A 25,326-nucleotide genomic window follows, 5' to 3' on the forward strand; every position below is an offset into this window, starting at 1 on the left:
TTACTGATTTATTTGTAAATTTAAATTTTGATGTACTTTCAAAATTGTTTTTTTTCTATTTACCATTTTTCTATTTTTTCTATTTGCTTCCTCTCTATATACCTGAATTTTTCTCCTCAATCTTTTGAAAACAATTTTGGGAGATTATGAATTTGACAAAACGGTTTTATCAGTAATATCAGAGCTAGAGAATTATTAAAAACATAGATCATTCTATTTCTTTCACAGGATGATATAATATTATTAAAATCCTATCAGAAAATACTATGCATTAAGTAAATACATATTCGTCCCTCATCAAACACAACTCAGCTTATACTTTTTTTTCTATAAAGTATACCATATGTACTTGGAGTTGTACAGTTTCAGTATAGCTAAATGAAATGGCCCTCTGTTCCCCAAGTGCAACCTGGCTGGATGCTAAAAGTAGAACTAACATTTACTTTGTTAATTACACTTCTACATAATATATTTTTTAACATTAATTACCTCTTTAAATTCATAGGATATTAATATTGATACATATTTAGAATGGAAGACTACATGAGCACATGTAGAGAGAGACACAGGCGTTGGGAAAAGCAATTAGGCATAAATAATGTTAAGCACTGTGCTCATTTTTCTGCAATATTGTAACTAGTATCTTCCAGAAAATAAGATAGTTTTACAATATTTAAATCTAAATTAGCTTAAAAGTTCATGAGCACGTATTGATGCTGTTTAATACAGAATTACTGATTCAGATGCGAAATCAAGATCACAGCCTTGATGGTGAGGAGTTTCAAGTAGGAAATAAAAATTCTCCAGGTAATTCTAACATGTAGTCAAGGTTAAAAACCTGTGTGCTCACCTGTGACCTCAGGGTCCCACCTTGTACCCTTTTGCTTTTCCCTAAAGAAATTATTGTACCAGCTTTTTGAAATAAAGAGAAAAAAATCATCTTCCATTTTATCTTTGCAAATGAAGATTATTTATAAAAATAGATTATTTTTAATCTCTAGATTATTATAGAAATAGATTATTATAGAAACACTCTAGCTGTCCTGGAAGAGAAAATACTCTGCTTAAGCATTTACTTACTTAAGAATCACTGGTTGACCAAATATACATTTTGTCACATATACATTTTCTGGAAATTTTTACTCTTAAGATAAAGTTAGGTGAATAATAATGTCAAGGAATGTTCTTATTGCTATTTCTGAGAAGGCGAAAGCCATAAGCTTTGGGTAGGATGTTTCTTCAACTTAGAGTAAAATTACACTCCCCCTCTCTACTTTCGCCAAGTTTTTCAGAATTGGTTTGACCTTTGGGAGGGTCATTAGGAATGTGTATAAGCTGTTCTGTTTCTTTTTAGCTACTTGACAGCTCTTCACCTTCACTAACCAAAGTCTTCTGAATGATTCCATAGTTACTGACAACCACAAAAGACTGCCTTGGAGAAGTCATGTGGAATAAAATACATTTTCTCCTTGACTCTGGAGGCGGAGTGGGGAAGTGAATTATTTTAAAGTTAAAAAGCATATTTTAGTAAAGTACAGTAAAATAAAAGAATGAGTGCAAAGTCTTATAAAAGGTATAAAAAGTAATTATACTTACTGGTAGTGAATAAAACTGTATATAGTGAATAAATTTTATATATAGATGTATATATAATTTGAACCTGATAAGTTTAACATTATATTTATTTGTTATGTTTTATATTCAGAATGTTACCTGAAGGAAAAATTTCAGTGAAAGCTAAGTACGTTACTTATGTCTGTGCTATTCATGTTAGAATTCCAATGCTGTGTTGAGTGACAGAGGTGAGGACCAGAACCCACTGTTCTAAATACTTTCTTCAGGGCTTTGTTTCTGACTGAAGCAGCTAGTTAGTAGCTCAACTTCCACTCATATTTTACTATTTCACCACAAAAGAGCTGGACTAATTGGGAATTATTCATTGTTTACATTAAAAAATATTTTTTCTAGCAAAGGTTAAAATTTCCACAGACAAAAATGTATATTAGAATACTCCTCCCCCCACTTTTTTTTTTTTTAGGAATGGGCTGTGTGAACTGTTTTGGAAAGAACTTACTAGTCTTTATACTAAATCACCTCTAGGCACTTTTCACATCTTAACTAAAATAGCCACACAAGTAAATTTTCTAAAGTAAATTAAATCTCCAGGTATTTATGTAAAAATGACGTATTTTAATAGTTATTTCTAAGTCATTTTTTCACCATAAATACACTTTATTAGTCCTGGTATTTTCAGAAAGCAAATCTAATGACAAAATGGGGAGATGTTCATGGCAGGTCATCAGTAAAAGAGTTATAATTCTGATTTTCAGAATTTAACTATCAATCCAGAGCAAAAAGTTTAAAATGATTTCCTTTTCTTGTATATGACGTCAGAACCTCAAGCTTGAAGCCAGTTATGTCGACCGTAGTACCCCCAGAAGAGGTGGAGCGGAGAAAACAGCGCCCCTAATTACTGAGGCATTAGAAACCCCTCTTCAAGTGACTCTCCAAACAAAGTGAAGCTAGAGGAGGGTTTCTCAAGCCTCTGTTACTCAAGGGCGCTTTGACCCTTGCAAGGTAACTCTTTCACTCTGATTTCCCTTTAGCGAAGCAGGTGAAAGGCCATTTGGCACCAGCGGGTTCCTTTTACTCCAGCTGGCTGCGAAGAGCGCGGTTGCCAGGCAACCAAGTCTGGCTTTCTTTGTGCCTACATCATGCTAGCAAATTTGGAGGTTTTCAAAGCTGTTGTCTGTTGCAGACAACTTACACTGAAATGCTTTTAGTACTATTTTTTTTTTATTTCTTACAGTAAAACTACATTTTCTTTCCTAGTTTTCTCTTTTGGGGAAGAGACTAAAGAGTATATGACTATATTTCCACAGGAAAACATCAAGACCTTAACTTCAAAATCAGAAGTAATTTACATTTTAAAAGAGAGCAAATGAGCATCGCAGCTGCATTTCATATGTTCCTTCCTGTCAACCTAATTTCTTTCATTTTCTTTCTTCTCTCCTCTCACTTAAAAAATTTTTATTTTCTTTCCTCTCTTTTTTAACATTTATGCCACCCCACATCGATGCATATTTCTTTTATCTTTCTCCTCTCCAGTGACATTAACTCTGTTATTTATGCATTATGTTATTTATGCATTATCTTTAATCAATTGCTCATCCAATGAATTTGAAGTGAATCAAGCTTTTCTTTACAACCTCACTGGTTTATATCTTCTCCTTACTTCTGAACTCCTTTTATTTTCATTTTAACCTGTGTCTAGGGAGGGTTATGGGAAAACGACAAACAAAATATCCCTAGTTTTTATTTGGACTTGCCTTGTTCCTGACAGATAAATCTACTCCATTGCTCTCTGAGCCTCCCAGCGTGCACTCTGCTTGTACGGTGGCCCTCTTGGCACATTCCCTTAGTCTTGAACCCACAGAGTTCTCCAAAGTATTTTGGCGCTACATTAATGCAAGACATTCTCTTATATGCTTAATGTTATGAAGATATTTCACTGAAAGACATTCATTTGAAAAAAAAAAAGGATATGCTTTTTTTTTTTTTTTTTTAATCTCTGAGGCAGGCAATGATTCATAAAATAAATGAGAGCAAGTTGGTCTGGCTATGCTTTTATTATCAGTGTTCAACTCTGGTGCTGGTAATGAGCATAGAAAACGAGTTAAAGTTCTTCCGGAAAGATATGTACTCAAGACAACAGTGCATTTCAAACTTGGACATATTCTGGCGTCCCACACCAACACCACAAGACACCTGATATTTACCACTGTTAGATAACAAATAGTATATTGATTTTGATTTATTTGTTCACTAAGAATTTGTTATAATATGAAAGTGGACCTACTCAACATCATTGCCTTAAAATCCATTGTTACACATAAATTTATTTGTTAAAACTTAAAATGAACAATGGGCTCAATTGCTAATATACGTGCTGTTGTGATTTTGAGTAAGTAGGTATGTAACTAATCTCATGTATTTCTGGAATTTATAAGTAAAAACTACTCTCTTTTTATTATTCAGCGTTGTGATTTTCCATATTTGCTGGGAAAAACATAATAGAAGAGATATCCTTTTCTATCTGATAAAATCAGGGTACTGTGCTATAGTAAGTCAGAAAACAGGAGATATGGATTTTAATCTGAGTTTGATTCCTAGCTAGCTTTTTGTCTTTGGACAATTTCCTTAATCTTGGTCTAAATTCCATCTTCTGTAGAGGTGTGAGGTTGGAGTAGATATTCTCTGAGATACATTCTGCTATTAAAATTACATTACAGAATTTGAAAACCACTAAACCTTTCAGTGAGTCTGATTTAAGAATGGGATGATATGACTTTTTTTAGCTGGTAAAGTTTTTAAGCAAAAAAAAAGTGTTTAAACATACTTGTATTTAGTAATTGAGCTATTTTTTACTTAGACATGCAAGTTCAAAATTCATATCTGGTTTTTTTTTTTTTTTTTTTTTTTGGCTCTATAACCAGTGGTAAAAAGCACAATTTCTGGAGACTGCCTCTGCTTTATCCACCTTCATCATTTACTAGTTGTGGAACATGGGCATACTTCTTAATGTCTTTGTGCTCAGTTTACTCATCTGTCAGTAAGGAATAATAACAATGCCCATAACACAGGGAAATCATGAGGATTAAGTGAGATGATTCATATAAGTCCTTAGCAAATGACTAGAGCATTAACATATTCTTGATACATGTGAACTTTTACTATCACTCTGCCATCACTAACTATCCCAGGCTATTATCACTTCATACTTTATCAGTATAATAACAGCCTCCTATTCTTAAAGTCTTTTTAAAAAATCTATTCTATCCATTTCTCCCAGCTTAGATTACCCAATACACAATTTTCATAATTTCCCTCCCCTGCCAAAAAACTATAGCAACAGATTTTAATAAAACTACATGCCCAGTTGAATTGAGTATGAATTAGCCTGGAATTTAAGATGCTCATTAATACATTGGTTCAATTTATTGTCTAGCTTTATTCTATTATTTCCTCATTTATAAATGTACTGGCTGAAAGGAACTCCCCAACGTCCCTGAGAATAAGTGCTCTGCTTGCCCCTGTTAAGCACTTAACAGCAGAGGCTGTGATAAGTCTATACTTAGTATTTATCCAGGACCTGTCATACAGTGGGTACGAAATATTTGTTGAAATAAACTGTCTTTGCTTATACTATTTTCCTCCCAGAAGTCCTCTCATCTTTACCTCTACAAAATCTATCCTTCAAGGGCTCATCCAAGTGTCATGAGTTGCCACCATTCATAAACTACCTACTTATTCTCATAGTACAATCAATATTCTCATAGAACAATCATTCTCATAGTACAATCTCATAATACAATCTCATAGCATTTATATTTTGCTGTGATTTTACTTATTTTTTTGTCTTTATCTTATGTCTCAATTTTTAAATGGCATTGAGAATAATATACTATGGCTTAATGCAGTTTCCTGCAATGCCTAGCATTCTTCTTTGACTATGTTAACTACCAGTAGATAATTGTTGACTAAATGAATATGACTAACCAAATAATATTTATTATCTATTGTTTTGTTTTAAAATTAAAAAATTATCCTAATTTCATGGAAGCAAATTTATATTTCTTGCTAAGCTTCTGAGTCTTTTCACGTCTAGGCACATCTTCTCTAACATGACTTTTGGTAGCTGCTGAAGTTATACCAGCCTTCTTATTATTCTGTGGACATGTCCTATTCATTCTTACCTCTATCACTTCACTGATGTTTTCTTTGCCCAAGTGCAATCCTGTCTTCTTTTCAGCTATTAAACCTTACTTCAGGTTCCATCTCAGTTCCCAAAATTTCAGTGGAACACTCCATGATGACTTATGCAATGTTTCTTCTCTTTTCACTGATGAGAAGAGAAAGAGAAATTAGTGCACTTAATTTAGCACTTAATCATACAACTTAATCATACAAATGCTCCAGAACAGTGAAACAGGCAGAGATTTTAAAAGTTTGGTACTACAGGAGTTCTAACACGGAAACTTGATAGGGGTTATTTCCATATTAATCTACTCTCTGAAAAAATTTTTTCTTCCTTTCTGGGTTATCCTTATATTATCTATAAAGATCTCATTTATGATATTTGTTTGTAAGATATTCAAGCAGTTGAACATCCTCTATCTAATAGTATGACTTTGCACATGGTAAATGCTGTTTGTATATTAATTTAATAGAAAAATATGGTTTAAATTTGTATCTAAAATTTTCATGTGTTTTACATTTAACCCAATTAAATAATAGATTCTTGGGTATAGAGGCCAAATTTGGAAGAAACTTTAGATTTCTCATATTAGTGAGCATCATGCTGATCACACTGGAGATTTTCAGCACATGAACAATATTCATTTTAGATGGGACTTACCTGCAGAAATGACCTAATTCACTTTAGATTTACTTCATAATACATGGCATTCTAACTTCATTCTATTTTTTTTGGTCTATTGATTCTAAGTTACTGTCATACTTACAGTTTTTTCTTGGTCTATTGCTTTTAATTTACTGTCATACTTACTGGAATTCTCAGTAACTAAGGCAACTAAAGCTGTATCCTTGGAAAAGACTTAAACGGTTATATTTTGAGGGTAGGTACATAGGATTTTCTCTCTAACCTACCTTCATACTGTTTTCACCTGTTGACCAAAGATTAAAATAAGATGCGGTGTTAATTCTTATTAAATGGCCTATGTAAACAGCAGTGTGCTAGGCCCTTTATTTATAGCATTTAATTTTATTTTCTCAAGAAGCCTATGTAGTTGATGGTACAAGCTATTTTTATAAATATGAAATCTAAAGTTAAGAAAGAAGTAATTTTCTCAAGTCTTCATTCTTAATCTCAAGTTTGGCTGATTCCAAGGTTCTCACCAACAGAAAGGGATAAGACAATAGATCACCAATTTCAATGTGCAAAAGAGTCACCTGAGGTACTTCTTAAAATACATCTTACTGGGATCCACTGCAAAGATTCCAATTTGTTAGGTTTGGGGTGAGATTCGACAATCTATATTTTAACAAACACAAAAAATGATTCATTTTGAAGAAATGTGAGACAAAGAAGAGTTAAGATAATAATAGTAACAACGACAATGACAACAACAATTATACAACATGTGGATCAATACCACACTGTCCACCAGTTATCACACCAACTTACTATTTGTCAGACACTGTGTTGTTAGCTATTTATAACATATTTTGTCATTTAATCCTCACAACCACTTTATAAAGTATATATTATTATCATCTCCCTTTTGTGTGAGGAGGGAACTAGAGTTAGCTAGCTCACATAGTTGGTAAGTGGTGGGAATAGTCTTACTCTAAAGTCCATGTCCACAACTCTATGAAAGAGGAAGCCAAATGAAAGGAAAGTCAGGGAAACTGCTGTTATAGAGTCCAAAGGGAGAGAGCACATCAAGAGCAGCTGGTATCGATGCCACAGGGTAGAACAGGTAATGAGAGGTACTCCTTGGCTTGGTAAATGAGAAGGTCATTACTGAACCTAGCAAAATAGCAAAAAAACCCCACAAAACTTGAATAAGAAGATGGTATAGTAGAGCAAAATTTAGAGAGTTAAAGAATGAATGGAAGATGTAAAAAGTAAAGAGCTTAGATCCTCATAAGTTTCCAACAAAAAAGTGAGGGGATAAGGAAGGGTTGTTTTAGGGGATGATGCAAATTTAATAAGCATTTTTTTTTAAAAAAAGATATGGGATAGTCATGAAAATATTGAGGAGAAGGAACAGAAGAAAGAGAAGTGGATATGGGTGAAAAATCAATAAGATGAGTCTTGGAGAAGATGGGATACATATATTAGCTTTGTATAAAAACACTTATTTTGTGGGGGGATATCGGAATAAGGAAAGGTTGACATAGCTGTGGATAAAGATATAAATATTTGACTAGAAGTGCAGACATGGACTTTTATGTGCAGGGAGATGGAAAGTTAAAGTAGTTCATATGTGATGGATTCTGTTTTTTTGTGTTAGGAAAACTGATAGGGCCTTCAAGCAAACTGATGAAGATTTTGAATAGCTACTATATAGAAATAGAGGAAGAATTGACTAGAAATATAATATAATATAAAAGGATCCTTTTATATTTAAGTATAAAAGGATTGTTATGGAGTAATAAGCCTAGTTGAGGGGAAAGATCATATATTGTAGCAGCGTCAGGATGTATGATTGGGTACTTTTGTTTGGTGGAAGTAGAGAGGTAGACACTAGGTTTGGGTTCATCCCAGCTCTTGCGTTTAGTAAAACAAGTAGTGTGGGCAGCAGTAAGAAGTACCCGAGGGTGGTGTTGATAACAGGTTTGGTGAAATGAAGGACTTTGGGACTAGAATCTTAGGGAAGATAATGAAGCTAATAGAAGCTTACAGACATGGAGAAAAGGGTGACCAAGGAATTGGGTTTGTCAAAGTAGTAAATGATAACGATAGTGAAAGAACTGGAAAAGTAGGCAGTTATGGGCTGAAAATGAGAATGAATGGGACCTAATATATTTTAGTGTATATGGCAGGAACCTAAAAGAAATGTGTTTTTTAGCTCTCTTGACTCAATTACTTCTCTTACTTTTAGGAAATCTGAGGTCCTGACATTTGAGGAAGAGGTCTAACCTTTCCTTGCATTTTCTTCTTTGGTCCTCAGCTTTATTCTCTGCATCTTCATTACTATCAATTCTGCTATCAATTACTCTTTGTTAGTTAAATTAAGGCAAAGAAGTATTTATTTCGATAATTTCTGGAATAATGATTTCATTGTGTAAGCCATGCATCAGGATTACCTGAGGTGCATGTTAAAAATTTAGATTTCTGGTCTTTACACCAGACCTTCTTAATCAGAATCTCTGATGGGGGTAGATCCCCCCACCACCGTTTGTATTTTTCATAAGTTCCACAGGAGATTCTGTCTCACATAACTATCTTAGCAGATGACAGTTTCAACAAGGCAGAGTTTATTAGATTTTTCTTATTTATTTACTAACTCATAGTTAGTATGTTTTTGAGAACAACTCCTATTTGTGGAGCAGTAATGCTGCTGCTGGTGGGCTTTGAGGTCAGGGTTGAGAGGCAAGAAAGCAACAATTTCATCTTGAAATCGGTACGTTTCCTAATTTTTCTCTTACATAAAACCCTCCTTACATGTGCACCGCATCTCCATCCACTGTTAACACTAACACTTAATGCATTTGGAAAAATAAACCCAAAGGAGAGATCAAAAAGAAAAGAATTATAAGATTGAGATAGAACAACTCCAAATAGCAGTGATTATTACAAGTAAGAGGTGTTCTGGAGATCGAGTAGGTGTAGAGAATGGGTAGGTGAGTAGGAGTGATGGTGAGTAGGAGTGATAGGAGTGATGGTGACTACAGATGTATTGCTCTTTTAGTTGATGTCTGGTAGATGCCCACATATTTGAAATCTACTGCTATGGTTATGTTTTGCTTTTTTGGTATTTCTTTGATCAATTAATAATTAATGATTTCTCTTGCCACCGAACTCTTGTGTTTTTAGATCTCCCACATTGAAAATTTTCAGTTTACAAACAAGAAGAAATCTAATTTTTGGTATCTTGACACCTGAAGGCAAGTAGTACATACATTATTTTTTTAAGTATCTTCTGACAGTTTTCAAAGAACAAAGGCACAGTACTGATCTAAAATCTCCCCTCCGTGACATAGAAGACAGTATTCTGTATACTGGAGTTATAAATCGTACAACAAATGAACACAATCATGGATGAAAAGATTCATCACTTGGTAATAGTCTACATTGTGATAATATCCTAATCCATAAACAAACAAAACATCTTTAGAAGTATCTTTTTGAGAAGGAAATATATCTTAGATATATTTTTTCATATTTTCAAATTGTGCTTTTATTATATCTTTATTAATGATTTTATTTTAAGCTAATCCAGAAGCTTTCTCTTTCTCTCCCTCCCCTTCTCTCTTTCGTTACTACCACAACACTCTTGTCTCTGTTTCTCTGTTTACTAGCATATTTGTTTCTTCATGTTAGAAATCGTACTACAGGAAAAAAAATTGCTAGAGTAAGAATGGAAAACTTCAAAATCGCATAATCTGAATAAGATTTAAAATATAGAACATGCCTTTCTTTGATGAAGAATAAATGACTGGATGTCAAAGACCGTGCAAGTTATCCTTCACTCGATAGGCATTTATGAATTCAGTTTCAACATGGACTGTGCAAGTTTCACTTCCCTGAAGTGAATCACCATTGCTTGGTCCCTTCTGTTTCTAGTCCTAGTGCTCAGGTGCATAGACTGTCTATGTTCAGGCTGTACTGCAAGGTGACAGCAAATGTGACCATTTCATTGCTTCTACAAACACCATTTTGAATTGTTCATACTCCCCAATGAAAAAAAATTCTCTTTTGTTGGGTCTAGAATGGGCAATATTAGTTCAATTTATTCACTTAATAAATTCTGTCCAATATTAGCTGTTTTTAAAAAAAATGAACTTATGATGTTTGTCTTCTAGAATGTGTAATTTAGATGCCCTATTCGGTTTAGAATCTGGCTAATGATACTCGTATGCTGTCCCTGAGCTGTGACTCTTAGATGTATTCATACTTTAGGAATCATGCTAATCTCTGGAGTAGCTAACCCTTACGCTTGAACTTGTTTCCATTTTCAGATTGCAGGACTTAGCTCACTCTATGTTCTTTCAGTTCTCTGGCTTCGGTCTTCTCCCATCTGAATTCTGGGGCCATGAATGAAATCCTGGCCACAATGCTCTTTGTTTTGGGTCCAATACAACTGACTTCGTACACACTATGTAGTCCTTTCTCACACATAGCCATAGCATAGAAGTAATTATTTCATAACTTGATGATTAAAATATTCTCCTAAATTGCCATTAGGATATTCTCCTCAAATCTATTGTCTATATTATCATCAAATTAGTGGTCTTAAAAATGCACTTTCAGTATGATACATTCCTTAGTGAAAAATTTCAATGCCTTTACAATGCTTACAAAATCAAACTGACATTCCTTTGTTCATCATTTTATGTCATCCACAATCTGTTCTCTACCTATTTTTCCAAACTTGTCTCTAGTTATTTTCCTGCACGTAACTTTTACTCTGACTTTCTTGAAGTTGCTGGATGATACCTTTTACTTTTTCACTTATTATATTCTTTCTTCCAGAAATATCTTTCTTCTCTAATTCAGTTATGAAAATCCTACTTCATTTCTAAGGTTGAGTTAAATTCTACTTTTTTCATGAGGTTTTTCTCGTCATTCTTGTGGGGGATTATCTCCCTTATCTGAATTCCTATAATTTTATGTTTTACCCATTTGGTACTCACAGATATTGCTGTAGCTATTTTGGAATATAGCATATCTACTCAACCAGATAGCAAGCTCTGAACAAGAGATATTGTTTCTTATATTTACTTTGTATATCAAACAGAAGTTTGGGTCTAATAGGTACATGTAAAGTACTTTTTAATGAAAAGTAAAGGCTAATACATCAAAATAAGAAATCTCCATGAGATAGTGAATATTAATTTTTAAGATAATGATATTGCCCTAAGAGAATGAGTTGAAATTTACTGATCTATAGGACCATTTCCATCATGCCCATGTAACCACAGTAGGGTATATTTGCCTTCTAGAACTATTTCCAACCAGCATACTATAAGATTTAAGCAGACTTCACAAAAGAGAGTAAACACTTTCTTGATTTATAAAGAAAGCAATACTACAATGCCTTAGGAATCACTACTTACTAAATCTCAACCTTAGTTTTATTGTTTGTAAAAAAATTCTTGAAACAAACAAATAAAAACATAATATTTGGCTTATGGATTCATTTATTTAGTCATCTGAAAAATATTTCTTGAGCATTGACTACATGATAACTACTGAACTCAGAACTTGGAAAATAATGGTAACTGTTTCCTGGCCCATGTTGAATTTGGGGAAACTAAAGTATTAAGATATTATTATGATATTAAGGGAAAAAAATTATATTTCAAAGTTAAACAAGAGAACATGGATTATTTTGGGAAGATGAAAACATGTTATTAAATTTATAAATTCCTCAAAAAAATTAAACGTCCACTATGTGATGTGAACTGTGCTATGGGTGAGTGTGGAGCAGCTGTTGTAGACTTGATACTGTTTAGCATTTCATTCTCTCCTCCCTATCACGTGGGCAGAGCATACCTCCCCATTGCATTGATTTTGAGGTTGTCCAGGTGATTGCTTTCTCAGTGAAATGGGGACAGAAGAGACAGTGTGACCTTTCTTAAATGAGGCTTAAGAACCATCATGAATTTCTGTTTCCTCTTGCACTATTGGCATTGGTATTGAAACCGTACCCCATTTAGTCACTATTTCTTCAGTCTTGGTGCCAGAACAAGAAATACATGGAATAAATATGAACCCAAACACGATCCTGGAGTTATTTTTAACCAAGCTCATCTGAGTCCAGCTGGGTCAAGATATAGTGGGCATAAAATCATTAAAAAAAAAAGTTGTTTGTTTGTTTGTTTGTTTGTTTTAAACTCCAAGTTCAGTGGTTTGTTACTGCAGCAAAAACTGAATAATACAACACAAAATGAGATATTGTGTCTAGTAGAGAAAAGGAAAATCTTCTGGGTGGCTACTTTTTATACATAGACTGATTTAATTTAGCTTCTAGTCATTTTTTAGTATATTCCACACCAACTTCTGTTAGAGAACAGATAGAACTTTAGGAAACTATGTCCCAGAAAAATCAGTTATTATATTCAAAGCAAAAAAGCAATTACTGTTTATACCTCATGTAGTAGTTCTACACAGTTACATATAATTTTAATGAAGGACTGAAGGGATCTGTTCTATATTTTCAATTAATATCAATATTCCTGTAGCTTCCATACAACAGGAAACCTCTACAGACACAAGCTTACTCTGTAATAAGAGAACTTCTATTAAGTTATAGAATCAGAAATTATTTAGATTCGTGTAGTCCTCAAGAGGATCTGGCCCAACAACCTCATGTCGCAAGCAAAGTAACTGAGGTCCACAGAGGCAAAATTACTTTCTGAAGGCTCCCATTGGAGTTGGGGTGAAGGGGGAAGAAAAGATCAGCGGTGGAGGTTAGGTATTCTGATTTCTAGATTATAATGCCTAAAATATTTTTAAAAATTTTCCCCATATAATTGTCTTTGGATAAATTTTAAAGAAAGAGTTTATTATAAGTACTGTAAATTCTTGTGGTGATTTAACTTAGAGGCGAGAGGTAAAATTTGGAGGCTGAAAATTTTTATTAATTTTAGTGCAAGGAGATTATTAAGGTATCTACCAAATAGTCTTACATTTTCCTACCAATGCTGGCCATATTACACATTTTTATTTATAGTGATTTTACAGTTTATAATCACGTAATTATTTTATGATTACTTAATTTATGTATATCTTTTGTCTATCTTTCCTGTTAAGTTTCATTTAGGCAGAGACAATGTATTCCTGGTAACTAGCACAGTACTTGACACATAATAAGTTCTCAATACATTTTTGTAAGATTAATAAATAGTCTTTCATCCATTCTAGACAAATAGAATTATCATGCTTCATTATATGTTTTGAGGGATGTCCCATGCTAAATGATCTCTTGTTGCCAAATTGTCAACAAAATATATTAGTTTTTCATAGAATACAAAATAAATGGATTAATGACTTCTCTTTAGTAATTTTTTATTAATAGATCACAAAATGAACATAATATTAAAATACAGCATTAATAATAACAATAAAATGTAAATTGACACAAAATTATTACATTAAAATTATTTTATTTAAGAAGAAAATAAGGGTGCACAGTGACTCATGAAATGAAGATCTATTCAAGTGGCATTAATAGAATTATCAATAAAAGATTCAAAGTTATTCAAATGGCTAATGCTTAAGATATGGGAAGATAAAAATAAAACAGTGTCTCTAATTTATAATATTGATATTTAGAATAAATATGTATTAGATTAGTGTGGCCTCATTGTCTAACTCTTAATGGTGCCTTATTGAGTCATGTAAAAAATAAAGTTTTAAGGAGAATAATATAGGCCCCAGATACTTTGCCAACATATTTAGTGCTTCAGTGTTAAAATGATAAGAGGAAAGGGAACACCTATATACACCTCAATACCTGTATTCACAGTCCTGATATGTGAAAGTTGCCAGCTCTCCAAATAATCCCCACTCTGCTTGCTTTGCTGTTTGACCTGCTGTATTCTCTAAGAGATTACCATGGACTGTTTAAGAATGGGGCAAGGCCTTCTAGCATCTGAAATTATAACATATAGCAAAACTTCAACCAGAATGCTTAAATATTCAGTAAAAGTTATACACGTTTACCTATGATTATAGTAGAGCCATGTCCTGTTGAAGTTTCTGATAAGGCTATCAGCATATAGCATCCCTCTTTTCCACATAATTGCTGGATGATTTGAGAAATAAAGACAAAAGAGTAAATATGTGGGCCCAAAATATCACCTTCATCACTGCTAGAGGCCAGGATGCAGATTATGGTTTTAGGTATATTAGTCAAATGTTCTTGCTACCTGAATCCCAGAATCAGGAAGTCTTCATCAGTTTACAGAATGCCCTGAACTTGGAACAAGTCTTCTTTCATCATACCAGACGTAGCTCCTGCATGGCTTCTAGCATGGAAGAGTGAAGGAAAACTAATGGTCTCTGTGAGAGGCTGGCTTCAAGGGAAAACAGGAGAGTGGAGGACATCTAGTTATTTTTCCTACATTTTCAATCAGAAAAATCACTCCATCTTCCTAGGAAGAAAATGACTAATAACGGCAACAAAACCGTATTTCACATTTCATATTTAAACGCAGACTATGCAGTTTTATGACATAAGAAGTTCATATGCATCTCAATCGGATGTGAAATTTACTGAAAAGGTTTAAATGAAGAGACTTTTATGAAGAGACTCCATACAGAAGTATGGTTAGGATTAAGGAACAAACAAGGGATGGTGGGGCATCAGAGGCTTGCAATGACAGGAAGCTACAAGGCCCAAGGAAGCCACAAAAGAAAGACATAATATTTTTTTGGACCTTAGTGGAAGCTGAACTGGCAAAGAATCTGTATGATGCAGTCTGTAGTTGTCAGCCTTTCAGATAGGCTTCCAAAGCATATCACTATATGAGATCAGGGACAGATCAGAGAAGAGAATGGAAGAGACTACATCTGGCAGGATAAGGAGCAAATGGAAAATAATCAACTCACCAGTTATCAAAAATTGCTTTCAACCCATTTCCCATTTAGGAAAAATAGTGTAGCTTGCTGCACTGCCAGTGTTAATTTAATTTTACATAAACACACTCTTTGAGGCTGAAGCAAATATGACTGATTTTTCAATGTGAAAATAAAATATAGAAACTATTCTAGGAGTTATTTCTAAAGAGAATTTGTCTCTAAACCCAATGTAACAGAAAATGTGTATATAAATCAAATTCATCAAATGAATCTTTGACTAACATCTGTTTGAGAACAATGTTAACATCATGGATAGAAATGCTACGTTTTCTAGTATTTGACATTTTCAGCGATTGAGAATTACTATAGTTTGTTAATGGAAATATCACAACTAAAAACAGAGTACTGTAAATAGAATGATGTCATGTGCTTCCAAAGCCTATCACTATACTAGAGCGATGGGAAAATAATAATAAAAGAGAGTTATTTCATGGCAAACTCTGGGGGTAAGTTAGGACTGTAATCCACAAATTATCTTGGGGTAAACATGTAGCTGCAAGCGCTGCCAGCAAGTATTCTTGGGGCAAATGGGAAATAGGTTAATAGAATTTTATGACCATATAACATTTAAATGTAACCATACTGTGTATTACAACCACTACCTTTCGATCAACTACTTAGACTGTGTCCAGTGTTTTTGCTTTTATAACACTGAAATACACATAGTTCTTTGTTTCTACAATTCTCTTAGAATAAATTCTTGGGACTTGAATTAAAATATTAAAAAGTATAAATGTTCGTAGGCCTCTTAAAACTTGCTGACAAGGTTTTAAAGCTATGAATATTATTCTTCCCCCAACAATGCAAAAGCATGCTTATTTTATTGCACAGCGTAGAGCATTGCATATTCCCATGAAAATTATTTCTTATTTTGATGAGAATTTTCCCATAATATCACATCTGCTTATTTTTAAAAGAATATCTAAAACCGCATCTCTTTAATTTTGTTACAAATGTTTTCCCAGGTGCCTTTTGAATTCCTAAAATTATGTCAGCATTGTGAGATGATAATAATATTTCATCGCTCTTTGCTACTGCTGCTATGCCAGCACCATTGATTTAAAAAGCCTGTCTCTCCCATGCTGATTTGGTCATTTATTACATACAGTGATGTATATTTTTTTGAGCTATCTGGTTTATTTCATGTTTCAGTCCATTTTTTTGGTTGTTGTTGTAATGTGATTGAAACAGAGCAGCTCTGTGGTGCCAACCTGTCCTGTGAAATATTTTTGACAATGGAAGGCAACAAAAATAGGCTCCATGTTCCTTAACATATTAGAAGACTCACCACCTCCTTTACCTTTCAACCGTTGCTGATCAACTTTAATGATAATAATAATAAAATGAAAATAACAACAACATAATAAAACTACAACAGCATTTATCGAGTGCTTACCATAGATCAGGTATTATGAAGTTACCACATCACATCAGCTTAAACTATAACCACAATGTCTCTCTTCTGTCAGGAATAAATTTTTTTAGAGGCTTAAGTATTCTTCACCAAATTTCGTTGATTCTACTTTCTAAATACTTCTTAAATTTCTCCACTTCTTTCTACTCTCACTACCTTTTCAAGTGGTCTCTTTTGCTATTTCAATGAAGCATTTTCGGATCTCATCTGGTTTGACCTCTTAGTAGCCTGCAGTTTAGTATATCTATTAATTTTTTTAAAAAATTTAAGCAATTACTTACATTTCCAGAATCTCCATTTGGTTCCTTTTCAAATACATTTGAGTTTTATTTTTCTCATAAAATCTTTATCCTTGATAGATTCTCTTGTTTCCTTGATCTCTCTGAATATTTTTAAATGACTTATTTTAAAATCTGTTTTCAATCTCTTTGATCTATATTTCTTCAGTATGAATGATCCTATTATGGCTTTTCCTGAGCTTGTCTCAGTGAGTTTTTTTTCTCTTAAAGAATTGGACTTTCCTTGAATTTTGTGAATTTTGTGTTGCAGTTTCATTGTTACCAGACCCTTACTGAGTCACCTGTTGGGACTATGTTTTATACTAGTTTCGTCAAAATTTCTGCACTTTGTGGATACGGTGAGTTTGGTCTCATCTCCATGTAAGACAAAGGCTTGGGTTCTGTTTTGTTGAGAACAAGACAGGGTGTCGTCAGTGTGTAGTTTATATATTCCCTACATGGACTTAGTTGGGTAAATAAATACCCTGGGAGAGTGATTGCAGGACTGTGTAAGAATCCATTCAACTTTGTAAGTAACTTCCAAACTATCTCTGAGTCTAGCATTTTGCATTACCACCAGCAAAGATCAAGAGGTCTTGTTCCATAGCCTTGTCAGTCATTGGTATTTCCAAAAAAATTTTTTTTGATTTTAGCCCTTCTAATAGTATGTAGTGGCATCTCATTGTTTTATTTGCATTTCCTTAATGACATAAGACATCGAGAATCTTTCATATGCATATTTTCCATCTGTATATCTTCTTTGGTGAAGCGCGTGTTCATTTTTTTTGCCCTTTGAAAAACCGGATTGTATATTTTCTTGTAGTTGAGTTTTAAGAATTGTTTGTATATTTCATATACAGGTACTTTACCAGATATATGTTTGGTAAATATTTTCTCTGAATCTGTGGCTTGCCTTTTAATTCTTATAACAATGTCTTTCACAGGAGAGAAGTTTTTAATTTTTAAATTATTTTTAATTGTGATAAAATGCATATAACATTAAGTACATTCACATTGTTGTACAACCATCCATCTGCAGAACTCTTTTCATCTTGCAAAACTGAAACTCTGTACACATTAAATCATACTTCTATTTTTCCTTTCCTTATCTCCTGACAACTACCATTCTACTCTATCTCTATGAATTTGACTACTCTCCATATCTCATGTAAGTTGAATTATAAAGTATTTGTTCTTGTGTGACTGGCTTATTTCACTTAACATAATATCTTCAAGATTTATCCATGTTGTAGTAAATGTCAGAATTTCTTTGTTCTTAGGCTGAATAATATTCTATTGTATGTATATTACATATTTTGTTTAACCATTAATCTGTGATAAACACCTGGGTTGCTTTCATGTTCTAATCATTGTGAATAATGCTGCTATGAAGATGGGTGTATGAATATCTCATTGAGTCCTTGCTTTGAATTCTTTTGGGAATTGCTGTATCATATGATAATTCTATTTTTAATTTTATGAAGAACCTCTATATTGTTTTCCATAGAGGTTGCACATTTCTCATTCTCATCAACTGTGCACAAATGTTCCAACTTTTCTACACTCTCACTAATGTTTTTTTCTGATTTTAGCTTTTGTTTTGTTTTGTTTTGTTTTGTACTTTTGATAGCAGCCATTTTAATGGATGTGAAGTGGTATCTCATTGTGGCTTCTGATTTGCATTTTCCTATTAATTCGTAATGTTGAGCACCTTTTCATGTGCTCATTGATCACTTGTATATCTTCTTTGAAGAAATGTTTATTTAACTCCTTTGTGCATTTTGAAATAGTGTTGTTCATTTTTTTGTTGTTGTATTATAAGAATTTAAAAATATAATCTAGATACTAACATTTTATCAAATAAATAATTTGCAAACATTTTATTCCATTCCATGGGTTGCCTTTTCACTTTGTTGCTTATATCCTTTGATGCATAGTTTTTAATTTTATTAAAGTCCAGTTTATCAATTTTTTTTCTTGCATAGGTTATGCTTATAGTGACTTACCTAAAAACTCATCACCACCAAACACAAGGTCATGTAGATTTTCTCCTTTTTTCCTTGAGAAGTTTTATAATTTTGTATTTTACATTTAGATCTGTGATATATTTTGAATTAATTTTTGTGAAAGGTGAAAGGTCTGTATCTAAATTCACTGTTTTGCATATGGGCATCCAAAGTTCCAGCACTATTTGTTGAAAAGACTATCCTTTATCCATTGAATTGCCTTCTCACCTTTGTCGAATTTCAATTTATTTCACTTGCAGGTCTATTTTTTTGTGTATCTCTATTCTATTCCTTTGCTCTAAGTATTTGTTCTTTAGCTAAAATTATAATGGCTTGATTACTATAGCTTTATAGTAAATCTTAAAATAAGGAATTGTGAGTTCTGCAATTTTTTTTCTTCTTCTTTAGTATGTGTTAGCTATTCTAAGTCTTTGCCTTTTTTATATGAACTTTAGAATAAGTTTGTCTATGTTTACAAAATATCTTGCTAGGATTTAGATTGAGATTACACTTAATCTATGGATCAAGTTGGGTAGAATTTACATCTTGACAATATTGAATCTACTAATTCACTTACACAGAATATCTCTCCATCTAGTCTCTATACAAGGTTGAAAAATGCTTGTCTAGCTCTAAGCTTTTATCTCCCCCCTCCTCCCTTTTTTTTTCTGGAAAGCCAAATTCCAGGTCTCTGCCTAGGCCCAGGATAAAGGCATCCAGTCTAATTCAATGCTGTGTTAAAATTCTTGTCTCTAAATTGTATATCAGGTTCTGTTCACTTCCTAAACCATAGTCTCCTTCAACTGGAACTTGTATCTCTGAATGCTTCAACAGAATAGATTTATTTTACTTGATTTAAGGTACTTTACAGACTTACCTTATGGCTTTTAAAATGTGGATCCTTTTTCCTCAAATCTCTGCCTTCTTCTATATACTCATCTTTAAATCTGAATTTAGACATGATAATTTCAATGAGGCATCTTCTGACTCCTTGACTAGATTGAAATTCCTCAGCACTCCATGGTCCGTGTATATTCTAGTAGTTATAAACCATGCAATAGAACACAAACTAACTTGAAAAAATAATATGAATCCTTTATTTGCATTTATTAAACATCTTAAAAGGCACACAAAGTCATCAACATTCCTAATTTAAAAAGAATTTTAAATTCTTTTTTTATTCCTTCCATCCTCTGCCAACACCAATTCCAGCTTTTTAAATATGTCTTTCTTCTCAAAACAATGAAAAAACTTCTTTGAATCCCAGGAACTATTAGTTCTGTAACCAACACCTTCTGCTCTTAGTTCTTTAATATGTAAATTAATTTACTTATCATTCCTTAAACCTTTCCCTTTTCCTCCTCTGCCCATTCTCTGAATCAAAGAGCTGAAAAAATACATCTTGTGATATTCGACTTCCTTCTGGAGTTGGAGAAGAGGAGAACCTGCATGGGCACACACACACCCACACAGCTTTTCAAGTATTGGCTCTGTCTCCTTTCTTTATTGCATATTTCAGTACAGAGAAAAATATCTGTAACAAAATAAGCACTCAATATTTGTTCAGTAAATGAATACATGACTATTTCTTTATATCTAACATTAAATGTTGGCATTTTTTTCAAATATGTGTTTATTGGATAAGATGTTTTTAAACTTCTTTTGCTTTTTTATTCATTTGAACATACATTACATCTTTCAATAAGCAATAAACAAAAATTAGCCCATATTTTGTAAGTTAGTGTTTCCGCTCCATCATTAAGGCTTAGACATTTTATTATGTCAATGAAAATAAATCTACACAATTATCTTAATGATTCTATATATAACAATTCTCTATTTTATTTGACCAATTTTTTTAGTTTTTGAAGGTTAAATTGTTTATAATTTTTCAATATTATAAATCACGTTATTTTGAATAACCTTTTATATGCATCTTCACGGTTGTTTGATAATACATTTCTAGATTTAAAAAGCTGTGCTGAAGATTATGCACAGTTTAAATTATAATACATTTTCCAGACTTATCTTTCAGAAAATTTATATGTTTGTCCTCTCACTAATAGTAATCTGAGTTTTCTTTTCTTTATGCTCTTGATAACTGGAGGCATTTCACAATTTTTCATTTTTGCCAAGCCGATAGGCAGGAAAAGCTATCTTATTTTTTATTTTACTTGCATTTCCTTACATGTCAGGGAAATTGAATACTTTTTCATGCACTTAACAGATATTTGTAATTTTTTTCTTTTCTTAAAGCACTTTAGTTTCTATTTGGAGTTCATCACTTTCTCACTAATTTTTAAAGAACTTCAAAAAATTGCTTAGTAACTTTTATTTTTCATATATGTTTCCTCTTGTAAACATTTTCTCAAGTTTAATTCTCTTTTAAATTTTTTATTTCATCAAAATAACAAATAAAGAAGCCCATGCAACCACATGGAGAGGCCACATGTACATGTTATGATTGGCAGTTCCAGCCAAGGTCCCAGGCCACAGTAAGCATCAACCATAAGTCAAATAAGTGAAGAAGCTCTCAGATGATTCTAGCCCCCAGTCATCAAGTCATCTTCAGCCAATGAGTCTTCCCGACTGAGACCCTAGACTTCATGCGATAGAAACAAACTTTTCCTAAAGTCCCATATGCAAATTCCTAACTCATAGATTACGTGAGCATAAAAAATGTGTGTTGTTTTATACTACTAAGATTAGGGTGGTTTGTTACACAGCAATAGTATCTGGAATAACAGCTTTTCATATTTTCACTAATATTTAAATTTCCAGTCTCATTATCTGTCACTACCCTCCTTCTAAGGAGCAAATCAGTCTGCCGTACATGTCCCCAAGCTATTTCATTTTCAAAGAAAATGCTTTCTCTCAAATTCTCTTCAAAGAACAGAGCTGAAGAAATTACGAAGAGGATCACTTTTCTCAAACTGAGTTAATTAGATTATTCACCAGGGAATTTGGAATTGGGCTGATGAGACACTGAATAAATAAATAGAAAATAAAAAAAATATAGGAATATATAGTTCAGTTATAAATAACAGAGGTCCTAAAACTTCTGTAGTTGCCACACTTTTTTTGTGTTTAGGTTTTCCTTGTATTTAAGAGCATATGTATAATTAAAATATTATAGTTCACTTGCACAAACTTAAGACACTTTCATTTTCTTGCTGCTTGACATCTTTGACTTTACTCAGTTATTCAGAATTGGTTCTATTCATACTATTCTCCCTCTCTGGAATGCAAACTTTAATGCTCAAATATTAGCTTGTTTTGTAAATACTGAACTTGCAAGGCACTATTTATGATTTTATCTTGCAATTTCAATACATTCCACTCATACCTTTAGAACCAATTCATCCGCTGGATTTTAATCATTTGTATACATGTTTTTTCTCTCCCCAAACTGAATACAGACAGCATGAACACCATTCATAATTTCACACAGTGGCAAAATAAGAGAATTTTGTCTTTATCCTGTGACCTATTAAATTACATATAATTTTTATAATTCTACCAGAGAGAGTCAGTCCTAGGAGACAGAATACATTTCAGTCTCTGCTCAGAATAGATGGGAAACTAACACTTATTAAGTTCTATCTCTTTCCAGATACACTCAAAACTGCCTCTGTCCTGAAAGAAGGATGACTGCAACATAAGCCTATTTGAAGATCCCTACCATCCAACAGCAGCAAAGGAGGTCCAAAGGATGACATATCTGTGGCTGGGCCATAACAAGATTAACCATTGCAAGAAAGGTGAGTAATTTACATTCAATTGCTGCATATAGTCGGTTATAATCTTAATTTGTATATATTTGAAAATGTGTGACACCATATAATTATTTTAACACATACTATATAAACACCAGTTAGATGATTTTTGAAAACAGTGATTTATAAAATGAAAGATGCTGTATTAAGACTGAGAATTACTGTCTTCTTAAAAAGCAAAACAGCCAGGACATAAGTTCACAAAGATTTCTGATGACAGACAACTCTCTTTATTCTTCACAGGAAGGAAGGAAAAAGTGAGTCTCATACAAATGATTGGGCAGAGTTTATAAAATAAGTAAAACGTAATGAAATACCCATGGAGAGCTGAACACCTAGGAGGAGAGAGGCTTGTATTAATATTAAATAGCATGAAAAATTATATTTCAGGGAGCGTAAAAATAAGCAAAGTTTGTAGTTAAGGGGGAATTAGGAGCATATGCATAACGTGAAATAGAAACGTAAAAAAAAATGTAAGTTAGGTTGGTTTTCCGAAGCATCAAACTATGAACCAGCTAGGTGACAATTCCTTTCCATCCTGCATTGAAAAATGACACAGCAGGAGATATGACTTTTCAGCTTCCTTAGAATATTTACCATTTAGAAATGGAATATGTAAGAGAATTTATTCTATTTATAAGAAAAATAGAATTTTAAGTATGGCATTATGAAGCTAGATTTGAAATATTAATAATCTGATTTACATTCTACCTCTCTGGCAAAATGCAAGCAACAAAATTTCCATGAAGCTCCAGGGGTTAGCTTAGAAAATTGCTAAGCTTAGCTTAAATTAGCTTGGAAAGTTGCTAAGACATGGCACATCACTACAAAATCTTTGGACTATAAGCACCAAGATGGGAAGGAAGAGGCTGTCTGATCTAAAAGGGAATAATGAAAAGAAATAGGAGGAAATTGTGCAAAGGGAACTTTATCTTACTATCCAAAAAATTGCTCAACAGTGACAGGGAAGCAGAGCCCCAAGGAAGTGCTAAAATCTTGATGACATGAATAATTTTAACCAGTTTGAATTTCACTGAATAATTTCCTTAAAAAGCATGCAAAAAATATTGCCTAGTTTTGGTGAGGGGCACCATGCAGTTAGTATTATTTTTCTCAGATTTGTGGCATCCATAATAGATTAGATTCACATACTGTATATTATGCACTTATTATCATTGTATCTGGAGACTACGAATGCATAGCATATGGTGAAAAGCCAAAGAGAATCTAACATTTAAAAATTGTAGAGCTGAAAGACAACTTTATGACTCAACTTGCTCATTTCAGATTAAATAACAATAACCAACCAACCAATCATCAAACAAACAACAACAAAAACCTAACACCTGAGAATAAGTGATTCATTAAAGAAATAAGGATCCAAAAACATAACGTCTGAGAATAAGAGATTCATTAAAGATCATATAACTAGATTGTGGTGAAACCAAGACTAAGACCCATGTCTCTGATAGAAAATATAGTTCTCTTTCTAACTATACTCTCTTAGCCAATTAAAAGCTTCTACTAACTGCTTAAAAACTGATTGCCAGACATAGCTTAGGCTTTCTCTCTTTCTGAAATTAATCCATCTAATACAGCAAGCCTCCATGTACTGAGCAGCTTAGTATAGCTTAAAGCAGGAGTTGAAAATTCAAATGCTACTGGGATCAGACTGATAATATAAATTAGCAAAGTAGATGGATGTTTCTATAGTAAATGAATAGAAATAATTCTCATTTTCCACAAAGAAATATAAACGTTATTTTTTTAACATGTCACCATCATAATTGTCTTTTGCTTTACTACTTTTCATTAGATTTATTCAATTATGAAACAAACATTTAAGGCAGAAACAAGTTTGATATGTTTGAGTAATAACAGAGGGCCAATGTGGCTAGAATAAGGTGAGCAATGGGTGATGAAGTCCAAGAGAATGGCAGATGCAAGATAAAGTAGCTGACCTAACGAATGGTAGGGATTTTTATTTCATCTGATTTTATTTTATTCTGCACATGATATCCTGTATAGAGGTAGGGTGACCAGCTATCTCAGTTTGCCTGGGACAGAGGGAGTTCCTGGAATGTAGAACTTTCATGTTAAATCTAGGGAAGTCTCAGGCAAATTGAGGCGATTTGATCAAATGAGTGTTAGGAAACCATCTGATGATTTTAAACAAGGGGCATAACATGATATGGTTTAACTTTTATAAAGGTCACTGTGGTGGAGAATTGATTAGGAAAGTGAAAGTAGCAACAGTGGGACTTGTTAAGTAACTATTATTGTTATAGTCTACCTGAAAGATGATGGTAGTCTTTCCTAAAGTTTTAGTAATGATCCATAGCAAGATGTGGTTAGAATCAGATACATCTCTTGAAAGGAGTGTCAGAAGACTTGCTGAGAGATTATACATCAGGTATGAGGAAAAAAAAATAGTCAGGAATGATTACTTTTACCGAGATGGAGAAAGTTGAGACAAGTTCAGGTCTGAAGAAGAAGTCAAAGAGTTTGAATTTCG

General features: G+C 33.0%; 1 long non-coding RNA gene across 1 annotated transcript in view; it reads left to right on the top strand.

The window, feature by feature from the left end:
* The window catches only part of LOC120594807 (uncharacterized), a 92,672-nt gene that overhangs the window by 31,747 nt on the left and 35,599 nt on the right, over positions 1-25,326 (top strand). Inside the window, exon 3 of the long non-coding RNA XR_005650698.1 lies at positions 22,649-22,796. This is a non-coding gene — a long non-coding RNA (uncharacterized LOC120594807). The remainder of the gene's footprint in view (positions 1-22,648; positions 22,797-25,326) is intronic.

The sequence above is a fragment of the Pteropus medius genome, unplaced genomic scaffold, assembly GCF_902729225.1.
Source record: "Pteropus medius unplaced genomic scaffold, Ma_sr-lr_union100, whole genome shotgun sequence".
Lineage (NCBI taxonomy): Eukaryota > Metazoa > Chordata > Mammalia > Chiroptera > Pteropodidae > Pteropus > Pteropus medius.